The following is a 16,007-nucleotide window of genomic DNA, read 5'->3' as shown; positions in this document are numbered from 1 at the left end:
CTTCTGAGCCACAAGGCCTGGCTATGAGGCTTTAGGGAGCTGGGCCCAGACAATCCCAGTAGTACAATCCCAGGAGTACCCAGTCTTCTCAGAGGCTCCAGGTACTGCCCTTCCTGACAGGAGGAAGTGACTGTGACCCACAGTGGGGGCTGGGACTGGGCTCCTGACAGCTGCACAGACCTGGCACCAGCTCACAAGAAGGATGGAGGACACGGCTCAGCTCAGTCCTGCTGGAGGACAGCGGAGCCTGGGGTCCAGGCGGGCCTGGGCCAGCCATGTGGCTTGTGGAGCTGCTGCTGCCTCCGCTCTCAGCAGTGGCTTCACCAGAGGCCAAAGCTGGGACCCCTCAAGGGCACAGCCAAGCACTCCCTACCCAGCCTGGGGCTTCCCCGTGAGCCGCCACTTCACCCTCATCAGGCCCCCAGCCCCGATTGCCTCTCACTGGAGAAGGTCCCATGTCTTGGCACATTCGGTTCTCCCTGTTCACCCTCCTCCTCCTATCCAACCCCGGTCCCTCTGGGTTTGAAGAGCATATGGGCAGGAGTCCACTGACGGGAGACTGAGTCCCACAGCTGGGAAGCAATGTGCAGCTCACAACTGGAGGTCAGCCAGCCCGGGTTCCAGCCCTCCCTGCCAAGGATTCCCAGCTCCTCTACAGGAAACCCTGAAGACCCTCCCACAACCCTGCACCCCCCACCACACACACACCCTGGGTGTCCCACCTCAGGGCTTTGCCACACCAGGGCCCCCACACACACACACCCTGGGCATCCCACCTCAGGGCTTTGCCACACCACAGCCCCCCCCACACACCCTGGGTATCCTACCTCAGGGATTTGCCACACCACGGCCCCCCCCACACACACACCCTGGGCATCCCACCTCAGGGCTTTGCCACACCATGGCCCCCACACACACCCTGGGCATCCCCACCCCAGGGCTTTGCCCACACACACCCTGGGCGTCCCACCTCAGGGCTTTGCCCAAGCCATGGCCCCAGCCTGGAACACCTGCTGTTCCCACGGACCTCTAAGCGCCATCCCTCCTCCCTGACCTCAGCTCCTGCGGCACCCTGTTTGCCTGCCATCCTGACTTCCTTCCCCATCTCATTTCCCTTGACTACCAAGTCACCTTCCTTAGGTGCCCCCTGTGGCAAGCTCTCTGAGACCAACAGGACCACTTCCTCCCACAAAGCCAGCCACAGACACTACCCACTCCAACTGGTGGCAATTCCTGCTTCACCAGCGTCGCCTCAGCACCAGGACAGAAGTTGGCACAGGCCTGGTGTTCAGTGTCTGCTGGCCCTGCCTTCTTCCCTCCATCCCTCCTTTTACCCTGCAGATGGCTAGGGAGCATCTGTCCCATGTTAGGGTCGGGGGATGCAGTGGTGAGAAGACACCAGGGCCCTGCTCTAATGTAGGTTACACTCAGGTCACAAGCACATGCAAGCACAGCCCAGGCCAGGGGGTAATGAGAAGCAATGGGCAAAGAAAGACAGAGGGCAACGTTTGGGGGAGGAGAGGGCAAAGGTCTAGGAGTGGGTGAATTTTTAAAATTTCAGTGTCAGTTATGTATTTGAGATGCAGAGAGGCATGCATACACAGAGGCAGAGAGACAGCAGCCAAAGCTGGAAGTTAATCCACGCCTCCTCTCCCACACGAGTGGCAGGAGCCATCAGCACCGCCTTCTGGTGTCTACAGGGAGCTGGAGCCTTGAACTCAGGCACTCGGATGTGGGAGCTGGGCATCATAATCCCTTAGGCTAAACGCCTGCTCCTGGACAGGTGGCCTGTGATCAGTGCTCTGAAGACGCGACAAACAAGTGAGCCAAGTCTCAGAGCAAACAGCACATGGAGACGAGGACCGGCAGGTGCGAAGACCCCGTGGTGAGAACATGCGAGGGGTGATGGATGTCCAGCAAGTTCAGCACAGGGACGGGAACAGCAGGTTGTGAAGGCCGGATGAGAACACACGTGGGGTTGTGGGTTTCCAGCAAGCTCAGTGACGGGATGGAGTGGCAGGTTGCGAAGGCCCCAGGGTGAGAACACGCATGAGGTCATGGGCGTCCAGCAAGCTCCATGATGAGACAGGAGCAGCAGGGCTGAGGATGGAGAGCTGGGAGCTCCGGCAGGGTTCCAGGCCAGGGATTATAGGGTCTGACTGGAGTTCCAACAGGATTACTCCAGCCACTGTGACAAGAGTAGAGTCCAGGGGCCAAGAAGAATGCAGGGAGAGCAGCCAGGAGGTCCCTGAATCCATCTAGGCGTAGGACCCCTGTAGAGGTAGTGGATATGGAAGGAAGAGTCAAATCAGCAACAAATCTGAACTAGGAATGGAGACGGACAGGGAGACCAGGAAGGGCTGCAGGCGGGGCAGGCTTGAGGGTGAATTGCAGGGGATCAGCTGAGGAGGGGGGCCAAGCTGCGACGCAGGAAAGGCCCTGGCTGGTGGATCTAGAAGGTGAGTGAGCGGGGACAGACCAGATGCAGCTTGCTGTCAGACAGCTCATGCCTCAGGTCATGGGGCCTCAGGAAATCCCTGCTGACCTGGGCTCACAGTTCTGCTCTCAGCTAAGCTCTGGCCTCTGGAGGAGGTGGACAGGGGCCTTGGGACCACCTACACCACACCACACCTGCAGGGCACAAGTGGCATCAGCAGCCTTCCTCAGGCATCACTTTAGCCTGAGTGGCATGAGGTCTGGCCAACAGAGTGGGATCTGTAGGACACAGGGCCTTCTGCCCCCAGGGTTATGGGGGAACCTTGGAGGAAGGCACCGTGCAACCAGGGGTAAGTGGGTAGCCCAGGAGCCAGCTGGGGCTCTGGACAAGACATGCATTAACCTGAGGTCTCTGTTGCTATTCCTGGAGTTACACTGCTCCCCAAGCAGGAACTGGGGTGAAAATAAAATGAATACAGTCTCTGTAAAGTACACCGAGTAGCAGGTGCTCAACAGCACTGTGCCCAAAGCGAGCGGCCACAGCCCCGGGGGAGGACAGAGAAGCTAGGAGAGAACACCCGAGGCCCAGTGGGAGGGACCTGGAGCGGGGCTTAGGAGGGCCCTCTGGGCAACGGGGAGCCACATGGAGTTCTGTGTGGAGGGATGTGTTCCTGTTTGTCCTTAGCCATCCTCCGTCTGCACCTCTCATCCCAGATCCAACAGTCCTGGCAGTCACACAGGGTGGTAAGCACTTGCTACATCCTGGGGCTCACGTATCAGGTTGGTACTAGCACTCGCAGTTTGGCAAACTATGGGGTCAGTGCATAATGTCACACACACCACACTGTCATGCAGACGGCGGGCGGCAGGGCTGGGATGCAAAGCAAGGCGGTGGAGAAGCCTCCCTCCCCCAGCTCTGACACTGAGCCCACCTGCAGCTCTCTGGGAGTGGCCGGAACTCTTGTGGGGTGGCCAGCACCACTGATTGTCCCAGCATACAGGGCAGGGTCACCAGGTTAGGCAGCAAGGGAAGACAGGGAAAGACAGGTGCTGTGACAGGCCTGAGCCCCATAGCTTGTCCATGGAGCAACTGCGACTCCAGGCTGGGTTCTGCCTGAGCTGGGAACAGGGCAGGCAGCACATACACACAGCACTTGAACCTGAACCCATTTAGGGGTAAGGAGAATCTGAGGCCCCTCGCCTGAAGAGTGCCCACGGGGCTTGCCTGTGTCCCCTGAGGACTTCTCTCATCAGGAAACTCAGTAGAGGGAAATACAGCTTGTAGACCAGATTCAGTGCAAGGTCATTTCATTAAAAAAAATGGATTCCTGGCAAAATATAAGCCAAGAGTTTACTCTATGGATTTTATCGGCTTGGAAAAAAAAGAAAAAAAAAAAAAAGAAAGAAAAAGCAAAACATTACACTATCTCATTTGAATAAGGAAGAGAGCCCAGTGGTAGCTGCCCGGCAATCAGTGAACAAGGACTTCAGGGCTGACTGACTGGGCCACTTTTGTCTCATAAAACCCAGAACCGCCCTGAGAGGCGGCTGCCTAGACGGCAGGTTTGATTTTAAGAAGAGGGCAAGGCGGGGCATGACTTGGTTGGTTCCTTGCATGTCTTAAACGGAACTCCATTTCTCCCTACTTCACGCCCATTCCCCCAGCCGGCATCCATCGGAGATGTCGGATTTCTTTGTGGCATCCACTTCATCTCTCAGCCGCCAGCCATGATGTCATAAGCCCATCAGATTTCCGGTAGGGGGAAAACGCAGGGGAGCTGCAGAGAATGGATGCTTCTTCCCCGTCAGGAAGGCGGGGGAAGGCGCGGGCTGCATGGGGGAGGAGGCGGGCTCCGTGGCTGTGATATTAAATGTCAGGCAGAAACCTGAAAAGCCCAGCCACCCAGATGTTCCCCCAGCAGCCAGATGTCTGGCACCCAGCACTGGGCCCCAGCTCTCAGGAGGCACACGACACTTCAATGTGGACCTCAGGGCTGCGCTGCCAGGAGCCGCACAGCCTCGCAGCTGCCCACTCTTGGCTGGGAGGGTTTTTTTGTTTTGTTTAGTTTTGTGGGTTTTTTCCCCCTTTCTTTCTCTCTCTTCTAAATCTTTACACATGGATGACAGGAATAACTAGGTCCAGATTTTTAAGAGCTGCCAGAGCCAGGATTTGAAAAGTTCAGGGCTTGGAATTAGCGTCCACAGAATGCACTATGCAAGCCAGAGGACTTGGGAGTTCCAAACAAAGCCGACCCATCCGAGGACAGGGACTGCCACTGGGGACCATCGCCTGATCCGGGAGTGGGCCCCCGCCTCCCACCCCCACCCCCACCCCGAGTCAGAAAAAACACCACGCAGCTTTGTTCCTGCTGACAAAGGCCCTGGCTTCCACGGCCGCAGCACTTGCCAACAAAGGCGCAGGGCAGAACTCATTTGGGCTTCAAGGAGTCGGAAAAAGCAGATGGAAATGCCTTTGCCTGGAAGCCTGTCTCCCCACTCCCCTGCTGTCCACAGGAGCCCCCTGCCAGGTCTGGGAGAGCCCCACAGAATGCCCAGGGCTCTGGCCTCCTGGTGGCCACCTCCCAGGGCCTCTGACATCATAGCTAATTGCCCCTGAAAGGGAGCAGGGAACGGAAGGCCCTGCTGACTTCACAGGGAGTCTGAGGGCAGGCAGTCCCAGCGCAGAAGGGGGCTGGGGGGTCAGTGCCCTCATCTCCTTCAGTACCCCCTTGCTTTACAGAGGGCACAGAGGCTGGGGGGCCCAGACGCCAGGCTAATAGCAGGACAGTCAGGACCAGGCAGCCTCCAGGGGAGGGAGGGGTTATCCTGAATCACCCTGGTGTCCAGAGAAGCCCTCGGAGGAACAGAGAGGTTAAGTCAATGGCCCAAGGTCACAGAGCTGACCGTAACAGAACTTGGCCTGAACCTGCATATTACCCGATTTTCAATCTAGGGTTCCTGTTGCCAGGTTGGGGGACACCAGTGAGATGGAACCAGGAATGATGAATCTGATTTAACTACGTATTTTAAATGCTGGTGATCCCCACAGAACAGAAGGGAGTAAATCCCTGAAAATTAATTTTTTCTTAAAAGCCACTGCAGGCAGGAGGGCTGGCTGGCAGGGTGGGTGGGAGGGTAAGGAGGCCCTTTTCACTCCCTCCCCACCAGTGCCTGCAGAAGGCATGCAGCCGGCTCTCGCTCTTGCTCTCTCTGGCTCTCTAGTCGTGCGTGGCAGAGCTCAATCCCCTGAAGCGGGGCGGGGGAAGGGGGCCGCGATGAAAGCTTTGTCGGGCACGAGTGAGAGCGTAATCTGGCACAGGCAAGGTGCCAGGCACACAGGTCTGACAGAATCAGGGGAGGGGAAACCCACAGCGCTGAGAAGCAATGGCAAATGGAAATCAGAGGCGGTCCCCGGGGCCGGGCGCCTGCTTCCCTGCCAGCCCGGAGTCTTCTTCATGAGCTGGGTCACCCCAGCAGCTGCCTGAAGATCAGGGGCATCTGCCGCTGGCCAGGGGGCTGGGCCAGGCTCCTGCCACCCCGGAGCAAGGGAAGCCCAGCAGCCGCTGCAATCCTGAATCCTGGCCATCCTGGGATAGTCACTCTTCCCAGAGGGTCTCTGAGAGGTGACACAGAGGGACAGGGATAAGCCAGCCTGAGCACAGAGAGGGTGAGCCCAGGCAGAGCCACCCGCCCACAGCAGGCACTCTGTCTCTCCCGGGCCTCTCCTTGCTTGCTCCCTGATCAGCCTGCTGGGTTTCTGTGAATGGCAGGTGGGGTGTGGAGCCCAGGCACAGGGCCAGGGAAGGGGCAAATGGTCAGCCCTGCCATCTGGACGCCTCAGTCTGGCTGAACAGCAAGTCAACTTCTCAGTAAGCCCTGCTCATCCTGTGCCCACCAAGGCACCCAGAAGCAATCCCAGACCTGGACCCCTGGCAATCACAGTGCGAGTGCCAGGTTGTGCAAGGCTGGAGGAGGTGACCTGGTGCAGGGCCCAAAAGATGAATGCCAAGCATTCTGACCCACTGTCCCCTCAGAGAGAAGCCTCACTGACCTTCACGCCCACGCCCCTCCACACCCTCATCGTCCTGTCCCCTGTCTAGTCACCGGTAAGCTGCCTGACCCTCACGACACGCAGCAGGTGCGGCAAAGGCCTGGGGCACGAGAAAGAACAGACACTGGGGGTGTGGGAGCAGGAGTGGGGGCAGAGGGCACAGAGGGAGGGGAGGTGGAGACTCCGCTAGAAAGACCCTGGCCAAGTGGGGCACCCGCCAGCCTCAGGGCACATTTCTGCCCCTCCCTTGGGCAGAGATGGGGGTGTCTTGCCTGCCCTGTGAGAGGGATGGTCCCATAAACAGTCTAGCCCAGCACCCCTTGCAGACAGAGCAGCTGGGCACCCCTCTCTCTCCACCACATTCCCTACTCCATGTGTGCCTTGCCCACTGCTGGGCAGGCACCTGAGCCCACAGAGTCAGTGGAAGCAGATCCTGGGGTGCCCCCACCCCTGCTGCCTGCTGGCCTCACAGACCTGCAGGTGGGAAGGGAGCCAGCCCTGGTGTCTGAGTGCCTGCAGCCTGCCAGGGGACACCCTCAGGCCCCCTGCGCCATGCTGGGATGGAGAAGGCCGGCTCCCAGCCCACGTCCCAAAGCCTCTGAGGGAACCCCGCTTGCTCTGCCCCACAGCCAGCCCCGTGCTTCACTGCCTCCTGAGCTCCCAGGGCTACCCCAGCTCCAGGGCACGGCCTCCGGGCAGGGGCTGGGGTTCCGCTAGGCTCCCACACCCGGGGAAGACAGAGCCTCGCCCTGCTGGCCAGGGATGCCGCCTGCGCCTGGACCCTCCCCCGGCGAGCCTGCTCTAGCCCGCTCTGGCAAACTTTCCGAGTCTACACCTGCTTGCCAATCTGTGCCACCTCCTCAGCGAGCACGTGTCTGTCTACACAGCCGCCTGGCCCGCAGGGCGCTGCAGGCTGCCTGGGCCACAGGTGCCTTCTCCTCCGCCCCCTGGGACAGAGTGACGGGCTCACTACCCCAGCCTGAGGGGACAGGATTTCCCAGACGCCTCCCTGGGGCCAACTTCACAGGGCAGTACCCCGGGTCACTGGAGCTGCCCCAGTTGAGGGATCTAGTCTACACCGCATCAGTCTGGGGACCGCATCTACACTGCCTCCATAGCCCCGGGGACGCCAGAGCCGCCTCAGTCCGGGGACTGAGTCTATACTGCCTCAGTCCGAGGATCGTGTCTACACCGCCTCAGCCCAGGGACCGCATCTACACAGCTTCCGCAAACCCCGGAATGTCAGAGCTGCCTCAGCCCGGAGACCGAGTCTACACCGCCTCAGTCCGAGGACCGCGTCTACACAGCCTCCATAGCCCCGGGGACGCCGGAGCCGCTTCAGCCCGGGGACCGGGTCTACACAGCCTCAGCCTAGGGGCCGCGTCTACACAGCCTCCGCAACCCCTGGAATGTCAGAGCCGCCTCAGCCCGGGGACCGCGTCCACACCGCTCGGCGCTCCCGAGACCCTCCGAAGGGCGGTCGGGGACACGGAGTCGGCGACCGCGCGCGGCAGGGGAAAGCCCCCAACGCCCCGAAGCCGGCCGCGGGCTGCCTACCTCGCGGCGCCTCCTCACGCTCCTGTCCTGGCCGTGCGGTGTCTTTCACACATTTTCCAAAGCTGTCGGCGGCGGCGAAAGAAAATGTTATAAATCCTCCTGCGACCACGTGGCTGGCGCCCCCAACCTCCTTCCCCGCTTTTTCCGGCCTTTAGGACAATACTCGGCCCCAGCGGCCGGCCGCTGGCCACGGGGCTCCGAGCGGCGCGGCTAGCGCGGCGGGGCGGGGCCGGGGCGGGGCCTTCCCGGGCCGGGGCGGGGCCTGGCAGAGCCTAGCCGGGGAGGGGCGGGGCTTGGCCGCTGCGGGGCAAGGGCTTAACCGAGGAGGGGCGGGGCAGGGGCGGGACGACTAGCTCCGACCGCCCCCTCCCGGGCAGCCGTGGCCTGCGACCGAGGCTGCTGCTCCAGCTCCTGATTGGCCGGCCGGCTGGTGCTTCTGGTGCCTGATTGGCTGAGGGCGAGGAAGGGGCCCGAGGCGGTGCAGCCGCGCGGTCGCCCGCTTCATTCTTGTCTAGCCTGAGCCGCTGCTGCTCTCTTGGGCCCTCCTGAACTCCCCAGCCTTTTTAGCTCGGCTTGCGTGCTCCCCATCACAACACTTGGCACCTCGAGTGGCCGCTGAGCTCCTTTGTCCTTCCCTTCCAGATAGCGTGCGCGGTGTGCGCTGTTCCTGAAGACCTGACACGAATGGGTCCCTCAGCCCGTGTTTGCTGGTGGATTTAGCGGGAGCTGCACCTGCAGGTTCTTTAAAGCTGTACTTAATGCTGGCGACCCGCCGGGACATGAGGGAAGGGAGAACGTAGCTGCCAGGACAGGCTGATGGAGGGTTGGGATGGGCAGGGGGCTCCATTCAGTTTTCCAAATGTTAATGGAGAGTCGGAGCAGTACAGCTCTAGCCCCATACCCCAGGTTACTTGCTGAACTTTCCCCCTTGCGAGGACCCCAACACGCGAGCCTCAGGGGGAGCTGAAAGCCCAGCTGTGGGAGTCTGGACGGTGGGGGGTACTGCTCTTTGAGCCCCTCTCCCACTCCCACCACTCATACTGAGGGTGGAGCAGTGGCATCTGATGGGAGGTAGGGTGGGGAGGCTGCTGAAGCTGGGCCACAGAGGGTTAATCAACCAGAAAGAACGGCTCTCCCTCCTGGAAGTCTGCAGGCAGCATCAGGCAGGCAGAGGTGGAGGTGGCGGGGCCGCTGGTAAGTGAGGATTCTGTGGGTGTCCCCGCAGACTCACCAGGGGCTGAGTTCAGCACCTGCCCCAATTCCAGCAGGGGACCCTGTCTGCAAAGTGGACTACACTCCCAGGCGTAGGGTTAGGTCTCAGCAGAGCGCCTCTGGGCAGGCAATTCCACGCAATGTGAGGGAGTGGCCAGAGCAACAGCCTAGGGCTGCCTGGGCCCAGCGGCCACCCGCTGCTCACTCTCCTCGGCTTCCTTCCCGCTCAGGACCCCCATCCCACTCCCACCCCCCGCAGCCAAGAGGAGAGCTGCCCTGGGCTTCTGAATACCAGGCCTGCCCTCCCAGCTGACCCTGCCCATCCTGGTGTCCCGAGGAGGGCCTGCTTGCCTGCCTGTCTTCCTTGCGTCTGCCCTGTCCCCACCCCCACTCACATGCAGGCTGGACAAGGACAATACAAGCTGTTTCACAAGCAGCTGGTGATTAATCACCAAGTTAATTAAAGAGGCAGTAATTGCACTCCAATTTCAGAGGCAGGAGCAATGTCTTGGGCAGGGGTGGGTGGTCAGCACAGGTCTCCTTGACAAGGTGGGGCTAGGAGACAACCTGATTCACACACACAGGAAGAAAACAAACAGCGCTTTTGCAGAGTGGTGCTTCAGTTGTAGCCGTGATGTTTTGTTTGTGGAGAGTCACATGTTCCAGCTGGCCTCCACGCTTTTCACATCTTTGGAGATTTATGTACTCGAGAGGCATAGTTAGAGAGAGCAAGCACTGGGCCGTCCTCCGCTGCTTTCCTAGGCACATTGGCAGGGAGCTGGATGGGGAGTGGATCATCATCCAGGACTCGAACCAACACATATGTGGAATACCTGTGTGGCAAGTGGTAGCCTGATTCCCTGTGCCACAAGCCCACCCCCTTGGAATATTTTCATTATAAAAACCACAAAGAGGTTATTGGTTCATGAATGGCCTGGTCACAGCATGCCTGGCTTTGCACGATGGAGAGAATTACACTTGGCCACCCAGTACCTCCTCACACCACCACACTCCATCTTCATTTCTGATTGATTTTCCTTGGCAGAGGCGCCAAATTCTTTGCTTTAAGTGTCGGGCTCTCTGTCAAATAGTTAATGACCTATAAAGCACTTAAAACATACTGGAGGAGATGCTAGCTGGAAGCCCCCTGCTGCACATCCTCTCCTATTGTCAGTAATCACCCTCATTTATTGGCGCTTATTGGTTTGGAATTTGCTATTGGACTCCCTGAAGCTGAGCCCATCGACAGCCACTCTGGCCACTTCACTCAAGAGCCCTTGCATCTGGGTGGCTTGGTCATCTCTGTCGGTCACACAGATGCCAGCCTTGAGCATTCCCTGCCCCTCTCGGTGACACCTCCCCAGATTCGGGTGTCTGTCCTTGGGCATGGGTGGTGATGCCAGCCTGGTGAAATGAGTGCCGTGGGTGAGAGAAGAGGCCCGGGAGTGGACGGGGTGGGCAGAGAGGCAGGAGAAGCATCCCCAGGGGGCAGGAGGCAGCCACCAACTGGATTGCGAGGAGAGGAGAGTGGGGAGAGATCATCTCAGAGTCAGCCTGGGCCCTCCTGGGAGGGAAAGCGTGCATGCCTTCTGCGACTGCTGAAACCAATTACCGCAGGCTTTGTGGCTTAAAACAACACACATTTATCCTCTTAGTCCTGGAAGCCAGAAAACCAGAATCAGCATCAGCGGCCAGATCCCAGTGTCTGCAGGGCCCTGCCTCCCCAGGGCCCTCAAGGGGAGCCTGGTGCCTGGCCCTGTCCAGTTCCTAGGGCTACAAAGGCCCCACTGCCCTCCTCCCCCTTCCAAGCCCTCTGACTGCCACCTCCCTTTACATCCCCTCTTATAAGATTTGTGCACAGAGTGGCCCGGCGCTGTGGCCTAGTGGCTAAAGTCCTCGCCTTGAATGTGCCGGAATCCCATATGGCTGCCAGTTCTAATCCTGGCAGCTCCGATTTCCATCCAACTCCCTGCTGTGGCCTGGGAAAGCAATCGAGGCTGGCCCAAAGCTTTGGGACCCTGCACACGCATGGGAGACCTGGAAGAGTTTCTTGGTTCCCGGCTTCTGATCGAAGCAGCACCAGCCGTTGAGGTCACTTGGGGAGTGAATCGCCGGACGGAAGATCTTCCTCTCTGTGTATCTGACTTTGTAATAAAAACAAACAAATCTTAAAAAAAAAAGATTTGTGACTAGAATAATCCAGTGTAACCTCCCCCCCTTAAGACCCTTCCTCACATTGGCGAAGTCTTTATCATGTGGCCAGGGGGTTGAGCTGTGGCCATGACGGGGGCTGCAGAAGACCAGGGGACAATATGGCCCAGTCTGTGAATTCTTTTTTTTTTTTCCTGTTTAATTATTTTTTAAATTATTTTTTAATAATCTTACTTAGTTGATTAGGGAACAAAGTGTCAAGGGCTAGAGGGTGAAAGTGGGTAATACCATTGTTTCCACATCAATATCATTTTACCCTGTATCTGGGGTCAGGGAAAAAAACAAAGGGAAAAGCCCCACCCATCCAGATCCCCAACGGGAGGCGCGCTCTGAGGGTCCTGCTCATACAGTTTTGATAGTTCATCAGTTCTGGATTGCTGCCAATCTCTCAGTTCCAATCACAATGAACCCTATTCAGAATCCACTGGCTGACAGTCTCTTCATGGTTGGGGTTCTAAGATCAGCAGTTCAGTTGGAGGGATCTCCAAAGAAACTTCATCTGAGATGATCCCAGGCCTGATTCTTGTGCGAGCTTGCTAGTAGAGTCCGACACCAATCAGCTTATGCTCATGCTGGTCGTTGGGATTGCTGGGTTCGTTCTGTTTCCAGCCCTGTCTTCCTCGTGAACCAACGGGTGTTGTAGTCCAGTTCGATCCTGCCCACTTCATACTCGGTCCTCACGCAAACCGGTTGGAGCTGCAGCCTGGTTGGGGCGACTCCCCATAACCCCCACCAGTTCTGCCCCCTACCCTGGTTCCCATGCGTGCCAGTACGCACTGCAGGCTTGTCAAGTCTGTCCCACATCCTGTTTAGCTCTCGCACATGTCGATGGGCATTGAAGCCCAGCTCAACCCAACCAACCTACTATCCAGCCCACACACCTACTAGTAGGTGCCCTTCTGTACAGCCACCCCTGCCCCTGTCCTGGTGTTCGTGCTGTCCAATGAGAGTGGTAGCCCAGAAGGAGGTGCCCACTATTTCCCTTCTAGGCCACACTCACTCCCAGATTATGCACTCTCCAGGTAGTTCTGGCATTTGACTTGACAGAATTAGCTCCAAGCGCCAGCCTCCGCCAGCTAGTACTGCGGCTAGCCCAACCAACCCTCACCCACTCTAGTTTTTGCTGGCACCAGTTGGAACAGTCAGCCCACTGTGGCCCTTCCCTTGTCTAGCCCACAGTCTGTGGATTCTAAAGCTACTGTTGGGGCTTGAACCCGGGCACCATCTCCCTCTCCTCAGTCCCAGTGAGGTGACAAGTTGCTACTTACCTTTTTTCTTTCCTTTTTTAAGATTTGTTTAATTACAGATTTACAGAGAGAAGGAGCGAGATCTTTCGTCTGCTGGCTTATTCCCCAGATGCCTGCAATGGCTGCAGCAGGGCCAGTCCGAAGCCAGGAGCTTGGAACTCCTTCTGGGCCTCCCACATGGGTGCAGGGTCCCAAGCACTTGGGCCCTCCTCCAGTGCTTTCCAAGGCCATAACCATGGAGCTGGATTGGAAGTACAGCAGCTGGGACTAGAACCAGAGCCCATATGAGATGCTGGCACTGCAGGTGGAGGATGAGCCTCCGTGCTGGCCCTCCTTATTTATTAATACATGAATATTTTATTACATCAAGAAGCTCATGCAAAAGGGAATTGCAATGTTCATTTTGATGCAAAATATTTGTGACGTGCGTGCACTTTTTCTTCGTAAGAGGCATCTCTGTAAGCTTTTAACACTCCTCCTTGTATTTATCAGGCCAAGGAGTCATCCCATGCCAAACCTGGACCCTGGGGAGACCCCAAGGAGTTCCTCTGTGGGAGGAGAGGGGAGCAGCAGCAAAGGAGACAGGACAGGGCAGGCTGGGGAGACAGTGGAGCTGGGCCAGGGGCAGTGTGTGTGTGCGTGTGCATACTGTGTAGTAGGAGGTGAAAACAGGGGCCGTGAAAGGCAATTTTCTGTTTGATTTCCTTTGGTTTTCTCAAGGTGTAATTCACATCCTCTAAAACCCACCCCCTCAAGTGCACAGCTCAGTGGGTTTTGGCAACTTCACAAGATTGTGCAACGCTCACCATGCTCCAGCTCTAGAATGTTCTCATGGCCTCACCAAGAAGCCCCATCCTCAGGAGCAGTTCCCCAATGCACAACAGGTTGAGGTTAAAGCTCTCTCCATACCCCCGCCCCTTCCCCTCCTGCCAGGCAAGAAGCCAGCACTGAGATGTGGGCAGTGAGGGGGCAGGCGCAAGGGCCAGCGCTGCACGCCGTCCCAGGCAGGCCAACTCCTCCTACAGGAGCAAGTCAGGGCTTGTTCTGATCACATGCACTGCTGGCCTGGTCGCTGGGCTCCGAATGTGCCCTCCTGCCTGGACTGCACTGCACAGACTTGGGTTGCCAGCGGGCAGGGGTGGGAAGGGGTGGGAATGAGGGTCCGTGCTGTGGCTGCTGGAGGCAGGAGGAGTGCCTTGAGGCTGGACCTGAGTGGGCAGCTCTGCACTGCACGAGGATCCAGTCAGCCTCAGTGTAGCGTGGGCTCAGCGGCAGCAAGGGGAACCCCCACCCCCAGCTGTACTGAGTGTTGCTGGCCACTTGGAGAGTCCACACATGGTTAGGGCAGGAGTATGAGCCAGCGCCGAGGCAGCTGGGGTGGGACAGAGGCCATCTGGTGAGGCGAGAGACAGCGAGGAGGACATGGCTGAGCCATCCCTCAGCACTGAGGGGCTTCTGGGATCAATTAACAGAACCACCCTCGCAGGCTCACAGCCCCTGACGCACAGGCCACAGGCACGTGTCGCCCGCAGCCAGGCTGAAAGGGGGAGGGGTGCGGACCTGGCCTGCAGGAACCAGCACCACCATGGCTGCCCTCCAGCTACTGTGGCTGCAGCCCAGGGCTTCGCCTCCATCTTCACCTACGTGAAACGGGTCACAGATGAATTAGAGCTAACTTTCTAGAAACTGGGGCGGGGGGTGAGAATGCTTCTCCCCCTCTCAGAGAGAACAGGCCCTGAATGCCAGCAGAGGACAAGATGCATTCATTCTTGAGCAAAGGGCTCTCGAGCCCACACCTTGAAGCAGACAGACAACTAAAGGCACTGGCTGGGGCGGGGAGCAGCAGGGAGCAGCGGGGAGCAGCGGGGAGCTCAGGGCCTCCTGGGGCCTCCTGGGGCCTCCTGCGGAGAGAGTGGGTCAGAGCAAGAGTGGAATGAGTAGTGGCTGGGTGGGGAGGGTCAGGGAAGACTGCATGGAGGTGGTGGCATTGAAGCAGGACCTCCTCCAGCGAAGACTGGAGCAGAGGGAGTAGGAGGAGCACAGAATCAGAGGTGGAGCCATGGGCATCTTAGACAAGAATAACCATGTGTGGGGCAGGGTGTGACTCTGGGCCAACGGAGCTGGTTGGGTATGAGCTGGTGAACTCCATAAGGGCAGAACTGTTGGCTAGCATGTGGTTGGAGATGGATAAAAGTCTTTCAAAGAGTGAGGGGCTGGGGAGTTCGCTGGGTAGCAGGCTGAGCGATGAAGCTCTGTGTAGTCCGTGACCTGTGAAAACCCCAGCAAAGGTTGGAGTGTTGAGAGATGGTTGGAGTGTTGAGAGATCTTGGGCCACAGGAGTGCCAGCTTCTGGGAGCAGATAGGGTGGTCACTCTGAAGAGATCCACTTGGCACAGAGTCTGGGACGGGTTGGTAGGAGGAGGGCGCCAATGGAGGAGTCAGGGACTCAAGAGAGAAAGGTTGCCCTGGATCGGCCAAGCCCAGAGTCCTGAGCCCTGTCTGAGGCTGGGGCCCAAGCCGGGGCCCACGTGCGCCCATCGCACTCACTGGGGCAGACAAGAGGGAGTCAGAAAAAAACAGCACCCCTGAATCTCCAAAGGTTCTGAAAGAGGTGAAGTCAACCCACTGCTGTCCCCAAAGTCAGTTAGGGCAGCACAATGCCACTGCCACCACACTATCTCAGATCATGTAGCTTCTAAGAGGTGCTCACACCTCCAGGTTGGCTGGGCCTGTGCGTTTCCAGAGAGGCCTGGGAGCCCACGTACCAGACTGCCATCATCCGGCCTCTACCAACCTGCCACCATCTCCCCAAGAGTCCCCTCTTGAACTCGAATGCGAGCCACATGAAGGTGTCAGGCTGTCTTTTGCATGGGCTTCCCTAATCCCAGGGACACCCAGGTCTTCAGTGGTTCTTTCTGTGTCCCCGTGGTCCGTGGCCTATGGGGGCAGGAGGACTGTATAGTCAGAGCAGACCCAGCTTGCCCTAGTGGCTTGTGTGGCCTTTACCTAGGCAACCCTTTTACGAGTAGGGAGACTGTCCCCACACTTTGCAGGCTTGCTTGCAGGACTGCATGTGAGAGTGCATGATAGGGTCTGGGGAACAAGCCAGCACCACTCTGAGTCCAGGGGCTTGGCCACAGAGGCTGAACCCCTAAGTCACAGCCTGGGCCGCAGGAATGCCTCCTTTGCAGATGCCGCTGAGCCCTGCAGCACCTGCTGTGAGACTGCAAGAGCATCAGCAACTCCCAGGGGCCTGAGTTAGCATCCCTGTCCTGAGGAACCCTTGGCCGTGA

General features: G+C 58.4%; 1 protein-coding gene across 1 annotated transcript in view; it reads right to left on the bottom strand.

Annotated features, from left to right (window-relative positions):
• The window catches only part of TCF20 (transcription factor 20), a 171,385-nt gene extending 163,208 nt beyond the window's left edge, over nt 1-8,177 (bottom strand). The window contains exon 1 of the mRNA XM_058673229.1: nt 8,045-8,177. The gene's annotated coding sequence lies outside the window, so the exon portion shown is untranslated. The remainder of the gene's footprint in view (nt 1-8,044) is intronic.
• Nucleotides 8,178-16,007: the final 7,830 nt, after the last annotated feature.

The sequence above is a fragment of the Ochotona princeps genome, chromosome 15, assembly GCF_030435755.1.
Source record: "Ochotona princeps isolate mOchPri1 chromosome 15, mOchPri1.hap1, whole genome shotgun sequence".
NCBI classification, from domain to species: domain Eukaryota; kingdom Metazoa; phylum Chordata; class Mammalia; order Lagomorpha; family Ochotonidae; genus Ochotona; species Ochotona princeps.
The sequence above is the reverse complement of the archived record's forward strand: the minus strand, read 5'-3'. Positions and strand labels throughout refer to the sequence as shown.